Below are 8,144 nucleotides of genomic sequence, written 5' to 3'. Positions count from 1 at the left end.
TGAAGGGAATTATAGCGTTTAATACAGCGTTTAACACTATAGTGTTTCGCAAAATTCCCTTTTCTGCAGTTCAGGTGGCTCATTGTTGTGTGGAGAAAATGTCCGTTAGCGTCATCAAAAGAGCAGCTCTGGCAGTACACGAACTGTTGGGGATCCTGTGTGTCCGGTAATGAAGCTGTGAAGTCTCTGACCAGTCTTCCAAAGTAACTACTCACTACTCAAATATCACTACTGATGTCAGGAGTACAGGACGGTAGTCATTGATGCAAGTGGGCTGGGGTTTCTTCGGGACAGGAACAATGGTGGACTGTTTAAAGCATGAGGGGACTACAGACCAGTTCCAGGGAGAGGTTGAATATCTCAGTGAACACCGGTGCCAGCTGGTTTGCACAGGCTTTCCGAACCCAACCTGTGATGCCATCTGGTTCTGCTGCCTTCCTGGTCCCCACCCCCTCCTTACATCACGCTCTGAGATGTAAACGTGTTTAATTCTCCGGCTCTCTCAGCATGCAGGCTGTTTGTGTCACTAGCGCATTAGCTGCAGCCTCGAAGCGAGCGTAAAAGAGCTCGTCTGCCAGAAAAGCGTCCGCATTCTCCATTGGAAGATGGTGTTTTATAGTCTGTGATGGTTCATAGTCCATGTCACAGGCTCCTAGAGCCACCATGTCGCAACTGTGACTCTAGTTTTCTTCCGTAGCGCCGCTTTGCTTCCTTCATGCAGCCTTGTACTCGGGTACATAATATTGTCAGTGGTCTGTGTTTAGTTTTTGTTTTATTTATTTTTTTATTGGTATGCTTTCATAATGACCATGACCTACTGTCTGGAAACCTGAGAAACACAGAAAAAGCAAGAAGAATAGGAAACTTGGAAGTTATCTCAATCTGTGGTAAGTGGTTGAGATAACTGAAAAAGAAAACAGAGAGGTAATAGCGCGGTGTTATAAAAAAGTCTCGAGACTAATGGTACTAACTGGTACTATTCTGACCACGTGCATTACCACTTCTGAGATTTCATAATGAACAACAAGTTAGAACAAAGAGCAAACGTGATATTCTGCGTGAAACTGGGCAAATCTGCCAAGAAGAGATGTTTTCCAAGAAATATGGTGATGCAAGGGGTCTTTAGGGTTGTTTTGAGTGTCGCAAGCACTTCAAGCACTTGCCCTCCTCCCGGAGATGCAGATCCAGCACAAAGGTCACCATTTTGACACCACAGGAACACTGGGAGCACTATATTACTGTACAAGGGGATTATTTTGAAAGTGATAGTGTGTAGTGTGAATTTGAGCAGATATTAATCAGTGTTTCAATAATTAATATGATTCGAATAATAGATTGGTGTGTTAAGAGTAACATTAGAGTTGATTCAAGTCTAATAATTATAAACTGTCTTGTGACAAAAATGATAAAAGAAACATTATTGCTAAAATAAATCAGTACTTTGGATGCATTTGAAAGCAAATACTTTTGTACCTTTCCTCGAATGAAATTTAAAGAGAGCAATTTTACTGAAGCAATATTTTTTACAAGGTGCATCTCTACTTTTACTCAAGTACATGGTACAGAACCACTATAAATGGGATACTGGAGGAAGCACTACAACTAGCATGAAGATTACATGAACATTTCAGACCAATATCTGATAGCTTACCTCTGGTCACACCATCTGTTCTTGCATCTAATGCTATTGTCTGTGTGTGCACAATGAGAAAATAACGTAATAAACCATCAACACACTTTGATGTGCGCGATCGAAATGATCGTCCATTAAGGGGGCCTCCGTTGGGCCCCGCCTAAACCACAGTATAATTAAGGTACAGATTAGTGAAGTTTAGTGTAGCTCACATTAATGCGTCCTAGGAGATGCAAAGTACTGCCGAATTACCCCTGTTTCACTCATCATATGTTTCTGTCATATCCGCTTCGGAATTTTTTTATCTGGCTGTAATTTACAGCTGAGGTTTGTCGCTCTTCTCTGCCATCTGTGCTCGGGTTCTTTAATGAGATCCAAACACATCCTGGAAATCAATCTCAATTTAGCTCCAAATCTCCAAACGCTCACATTCAGACAGACACACTGAGATTTAGACCTCCAATCTTCGCCTCTCCTTCATCCCCTTGTGTGTGAGTGTGTGTGTGTATATATATATATACACACACACACACACACACACACACACACACACACACACACACACACACACACACACAAGGGGATGTACCTCGATACTCACTGGGGTTACGTATGACAAAAGGAGTACATGCACTGTAGTGTAAACTCAACCAAAAAATTTATTACTTGTCATAAATGTTTTATTTAAAACTTTTAATAAATAATACAGTAACCCAGCCATTAGGGGGGCACAAGCCAGTGCACTCTTAGTGCCTGTCCCAAGCACGGGTAAATGGGGAGGGTTGCGTTAGGAAGGGCATCCAGCGTAAAACATGTGCCAAATCAAATATGCGGATCACAAATGAGAATTTCATACCGGATCGGTCGAGGCCCGGGTTAACAACGACCGCCACAGGTATCGTTAGCCGACAGGGTACCGGTGGAAATTGGGCTACTGTTGGCCGAAGGAGCAGAAGGAGAGGAGGAAGACGTCTACAGAGACGGCAGGAAAAGGAGCAGTGTAGGAGAGTAGAGGTTCGGGTTGGTACTTTAAATGTTGGTACTATGATGGGTAAAGGGAGAGAGATAGCTGATATGATGGAGAGGAGAAAGGTAGATATGCTGTGTGTTCAGGAGACCAAGTGGAAAGGGAGTAAGGCCAGGAACATTGGAGGTGGGTTTAAACTGTTTTATCATGGTGTGGATGGAAAGAGAAATGGTGTAGGCGTGATTCTGAAGGAAGAGTACAGTAAGAGTGTAGTGGAGGTGAAGAGAGTTTCTGATAGGGTGATGATCGTGAAGGTGGAGGTTGAAGGGATGATAATAAGTGTCATCAGTGCCTATGCTCCACAAGTTGGCTGTGAGATGGAGGAGAAGGAAAGATTCTGGAGTGAATTAGATGAAGTGGTAGATGGTGTACCTAGGAAAGAACGATTGGTGATTGGGGCAGACTTTAATGGGCATGTAGGTGAAGGGAACAGAGGTGATGAGGAGGTGATGGGTAGGTATGGTTTTAAGGAGAGGAATGTGGAAGGGCAGATGGTGGTAGATTTTGCTAAAAGGATGGAAATGGCAGTGGTGAACACGTATTTTAAGAAGAAGGAGGATTATAGGGTGACGTATAAGAGTGGAGGAAGGTGCACACAGGTGAATTATGTTCTGTGTAGGAGATGCAACCTGAAGGAGATTGGAGACTGCAAGGTATTGGCGGGGGACAGTGTAGCTAGACAGCATCGGATGGTGGTCTGTAGGATGGTTTTGGAGGCGAAGAAGAAGAGGAGGAAAGTAAGGATTGAAAGAAGAATAAGATGGTGGAAACTGAAGGAGGAAGAGTGTAGTGTGAGGTTCAGGGAAGAGGTCAGACAGGGGCTTGGTGGTGGTGAAGAGGTGCCGGATGATTGGGCAACTACTGCAGGAGTGATGAGGGAGGCAGCTAGAAAAGTACTTGGTGTGACATCTGGAAATAGAAAGCAAGACAAGGAGACGTGGTGGTGGAATGAGGAAGTGCAGGAGAGCATTAGGGGAAAGAGGTTGGCAAAACAGAAGTGGGGTTAGACAGAGTGATGAGAAAAGTAGGCAGGAGTACAAGGAGATGCGGCAGCAGGTAAAAAGGGATGTGGCGAAAGCCAAGGAAAAGGCATATGAGGAGCTGTATAAGAGGTTGGACACTAAGGAAGGAGAAAAGGATTTATACCGATTGGCCAAGCAGAGGGACCGAGCTGGGAAGGATGTACTGCAAGTTAGAGCAATAAAGGATGGAGAGGGAAATGTGTTGACTAATGAGGAGAGTGTGTTGAGAAGATGGAGGGAGTATTTTGAGCAGCTGATGAATGAGAAAAATCAGAGAGAGAGAAGGTTGGAGGATGTGGAGTTGGTGAAGCAGGATGTAGATAGGATTAGTAAGGAGGAAGTGAGAGCAGCGATTAAGAGGATGAAGAATGGAAAGTCGGTTGGACCAGATGACATACCGGTAGAAGCGTGGAGATGTTTAGGAGAGATGGCAGTGGAGTTTTTAACCAGATTGTTTAACAGGATTCTGGAAGGGGAGAGAATGCCTGAGGAATGGAGAAGGAGTGTGCTGGTACCGATCTTTAAGCATAAGGGAGATGTGCAGACCTGCAGTAACTACAGGGGAATTAAGTTGATCAGTCACACCATGAAGTTATGGGAAAGAGTAGTGGAAGCCAGGCTGAGAGAAGAGGTGACCATCTGTGAGCAACAGTATGGTTTCATGCCGAGGAAGAGCACCACAGATGCCTTATTTGCTTTGAGGATGTTGATGGAGAAGTATAGAGAAGGACAGAAGGAGCTGCATTGTGTATTGGTGGATTTAGAGAAAGCGTACGACAGGGTGCCGAGAGAGGAGTTGTGGTATTGTATGAGGAAGTCAGGTGTGTCAGAGAAGTATGTGAGGGTGGTGCAGGACATGTATGAGGACAGTGTGACGGCAGTGAAGTGTGCAGTAGGTACGACAGACTGGTTCAGGGTGAAGGTTGGACTGCATCAAGGATTGGCCCTGAGCCCTTTCCTGTTTGCAGTGGTGATGGACAGGTTGACGGATGAGGTCAGACAGGAGTCTCCCTGGACTATGATGTTTGCAGATGATATTGTGATTTGTGGTGAGAGTAGAGAGCAGGTTGAGAAGAGCCTGGAGAGGTGGATATATGCGCTTGAGAGAAGGGGAATGAAAGTCAGTAGGAGTAAGACAGAGTACATGTGTGTGAATGAGAGGGAGGGCAGTGGAGTGATGCGGTTGCAGGGAGAAGAGGTGGAGAAGGTGGAGGAGTTCAGGTACCTGGGGTCAACAGTGCAAAGTAATGGAGAGTGTGTTAGAGAAGTAAAGAAAAGAGTGCAGGCAGGGTGGAGTGGGTGGAGAAGAGTGACAGGAGTGATTTGTGATAGTAGGGTATCTGCAAGAATGAAAGGGAAAGTTTATAGGTCTGTGGTGAGACCTGCGATGTTGTATGGATTAGAGACAGTGGCATTGAGTAAAAGACAGGAGGTGGAGCTGGAGGTAGCAGAGCTGAAAATGTTAAGGTTTTCATTGGGAGTGACGAGGATGGACAAGATTAGAAATGAGTATATTAGAGGGACAGCACATGTAGGATGTTTTGGTGACAAGGTGAGGGAGGCGAGATTGAGATGGTTTGGACATGTGCAGAGAAGGGACATGAATTATATTGGTAGAAAAATGCTGAAGATGGAGCCACCAGGTAGGAGGAAAAGAGGAAGGCCAAGGAGGAGGTTCATGGATGTGGTGAGGGAAGACATGCAGGTAGTTGGTGTGAAAGAGGCAGATGTAGAGGACAGGGTGGTATGGAGACGGATGATCCGCTGTGGCGACCCCTAATGGGAGCAGCCGAAAGAAGAAGAAGAAGAAGAAGAAGAAGAAGAAGAAGAAGAAATAATACAGTAATAAAATAGTTTATATATATATATATATATATATATATATATATATATATATATATATATATATATATATATATATACACACACACACACACGCTTGCAAAGGTTATATTGCCCTCTGGTGGTATGCATTGCACAATACATAGGTCTTGAAAGGATGCTCCATTTTTCTTACTGTGTGTGTGTGTGTGTGTGTGTGTGTGTGTGTGTGTGTGTGTGTGTGTGTGTGTGTGTGTGTGTGTGTGTGTGTGTGTGAGAGAGAGAGAGAGAGACTCAGAGACAGTCAGATAAATACACAGACAAAGACAGAAATAGATGGACAGGCAAACTGGAAGATAGACAGGCAGACAGACACATAGAAAGAGTCAGACATATTAAGGTGCCAGACAAGCAAGAAAGACAGACAAACAAATTGCCCAAAATAATATCTCATTACAGCAAAAGCATCAGAAATGAGTATGTAATAATTGTGTATTCCAGGGTGTCCTATCTTTCTCTCCTCACCCACACACACACACACACACACACACACACACACACACACACACACATGTTTAATTTAATTCAGTTCAGTTTTAATTGTTTAGTGTTTTTAGTCTTGGACATTTTCACAAAAGCTGCTTTATGAATTCTGGGGATAAATTTTACATTTACAAAATAATCTCTAATGAGAGAGCCAGAGGCAATCGTGGCAAGGAAAAACTCCCAGAGATTATACGAGGAACAAACCATGAGAAGAAACTGACGCAAGAGGATTACTATTATCTGATAAAATCTTATTTGTGGGTGACATGAAAAGGAAACACTATATGTAGCTAGGTAGAATTGTTTTACTGTGTAAGATATACCACTAGAGGGCAATCTTTTTTTCTCTTTCTCCCTGAGAGTGAAAGGAGACTTGTTGAATTGTGTTAATTGGGTTTCTTGCTTTAGGCATGGCATTCATTCTTGCTGCATGAGATACCTGTCTGTGATGCAGTGCTCTGTTATACTGCATTTCTCTACAAAATTGATGATTTCTATTGCTGTGGCATCAGAATGACGTTATTGAGAGGTGGATTGCTTTCTGTAGGACACCACTGAAAGCCTAGGGGTGAAATGCACGGCCTGCCATTGCACAATTATAACCACAAATTATAAACTAAAATGTTTTGAATAATATCCACCTATAAGAACAAAGGAAGTAGTAGTTTATTGGTTAAGATGTTAAAATCCTCCAAGGTGCCACCCTTAGGTTTTTGAGTAACCCTTAACCCTCAGCTGCTCAGCTTCATAAATGAGATAATTAGAAGTGGTTCTGGAAAAGTCTATCTGCCAAATGCCATAAATATACATGAACCAGTCCAAAATAATTTTCTTTCAGGAAGATGTTAATAACATATACATATATACACATATATATATATATATATATATATATATATATACACACACATCAATGACAACGTTTCAAGTTGACAGGTTGGATGTTATTAACATCTTCCTGAAAGAAAATTATTAAAGCAGACATGCGTGTGTTAGTTAAACTGATACTAAGAGCTAAGATAATAACACCTATTGTAATAATAATAATAATAAAAATAATAATAATAATAATAATAATAATAATAATAATAATAATAATAATAATAATGATAATAAGAGTGGGGGAGTGGTGGCTCCAGCGGTTAAGGCGCTGGGTTACCGATCGGAAGGTCGGGGGTTCAAGCTGCCACTCTTGGGCCCTTGAGCAAGGCCCTTAACCCTCTATGCTCCAGGGGACCCTTACGAGAAAGATAAATCAAGGACCGTGACGTCGGAGCGACGTGGGGCCGCCTTCCCGTGGGCTCACCACCTGCAGGAGGGACCGTAAGGGACCGGTGCTGAGAGGATTGGGCAGCAGTCGAAGGCGGGGGCCTTGACAGCCCGATCCCTGGACACGGAGAAGTCTGCTTAGACTGCTGCCCCTGCGACCCGAATTACGGATAAGCGGGAGAAGATGAATAAATGAATGATGAATAATAAGAGTAGAAGTGAAGTGAAATTCCTGTTGAACTGTTGCACATGTAACAATAGTTACACATTACGGATTTGAATTAAAGACCGGCAGCTGTTACATTATTAAATAAAAATAAAAATTAACAACAAGCAAACCAAATCTTTTCTCCATGAGACTCTCCATGAGCTTTTCTCTGAGACACGACGGCTGCCAAAGACCAATATAATAGAACATTAACCTGAAAGAACTGGTGACCAGTCTGGCACGATCAGCGGTGCCAGTCTTATTCTGTGAGACTCTGAAATGACATGCCTGCTGTATGCAGATCCTGCCCACTGAACAGGGCATTCAGCACAACATTCAGTAGACATGCTGGAGCAGTGCTGGCAAACCTCGAACTTGGCAGCAAATATTAAAATCACAACTTATTAATATCCTGTAGAACGCAGCCCACTTGTGGCACTCTAACTATCCAGGACTAAAAATGGAGTAAATTACTGTGAGATAAAGTCTTCAGGGAAGGTTATGCCATCAAAGAGATTTTTGTTACAATTTCGCTGAAAATATTAAAATCAATAATTGCACTCTATGGAGTGAGCCCAACCCTGAGGAACATGTTCCCACCATGACAAGGAACCGAGA

The 8,144-nt window shown here is 43.0% G+C and overlaps 1 protein-coding gene across 1 annotated transcript in view; it reads left to right on the top strand.

Moving 5' to 3' along the window:
* The first annotated feature begins 5,506 nt into the window (after positions 1-5,506).
* Positions 5,507-8,144, top strand: part of LOC310715782 (OX-2 membrane glycoprotein-like) — a 104,859-nt gene continuing 102,221 nt past the window's right edge. Inside the window, exon 1 of the mRNA XM_083522479.1 lies at positions 5,507-5,517. The gene's annotated coding sequence lies outside the window, so the exon portion shown is untranslated. The remainder of the gene's footprint in view (positions 5,518-8,144) is intronic.

The sequence above is a fragment of the Silurus aristotelis genome, assembly GCF_946808225.1.
Source record: "Silurus aristotelis genome assembly, chromosome: 20".
NCBI lineage: Eukaryota > Metazoa > Chordata > Actinopteri > Siluriformes > Siluridae > Silurus > Silurus aristotelis.
The sequence above is the reverse complement of the archived record's forward strand: the minus strand, read 5'-3'. Positions and strand labels throughout refer to the sequence as shown.